This window comes from Echinops telfairi, unplaced genomic scaffold (assembly GCF_000313985.2).
Source record: "Echinops telfairi isolate 266 unplaced genomic scaffold, ASM31398v2 ScPeMD7_2573;HRSCAF=3158, whole genome shotgun sequence".
Taxonomy (NCBI): domain Eukaryota; kingdom Metazoa; phylum Chordata; class Mammalia; order Afrosoricida; family Tenrecidae; genus Echinops; species Echinops telfairi.
This window is the reverse complement of record NW_022106471.1, coordinates 1,497,322-1,497,714: the sequence shown is the minus strand read 5'-3', so window position 1 is coordinate 1,497,714 and position 393 is coordinate 1,497,322.

Here is a 393-nt window from a genome sequence, read left to right as displayed (position 1 = left end):
AGGTCAAGCCAACTCAGGGATGACCAAGGTTAGGCTGCCATCTTGACTCTAGAGCCCGCCATCTTGTCATGTATGTGCCTTCCTGTCACATGTATGCCTCTGGTGCCGCCCCTTCCTATTGTGTGTATACCCTTAGCTTTTCCCCCTCCTGTTGCCTGTATGCCTATTGTACAACCCTTTCCTGTTAATGTATGTGCTTAACGTATGGCCTGCGTGCCTCAGATTATAGAGACGCATGAGATTACATTGTTCACCCTCTCTGCTAGGACCTGGATCATGAAGTCATGACTGAGAGGGGAGCTCTTGCTTTATCTTGTCAGATGTCTCCTTAATGTACCCCTCAGTTACACAACCGCCCCTTGCACCCGTTCAGTTGTGAGGAGGCTGGTCCCC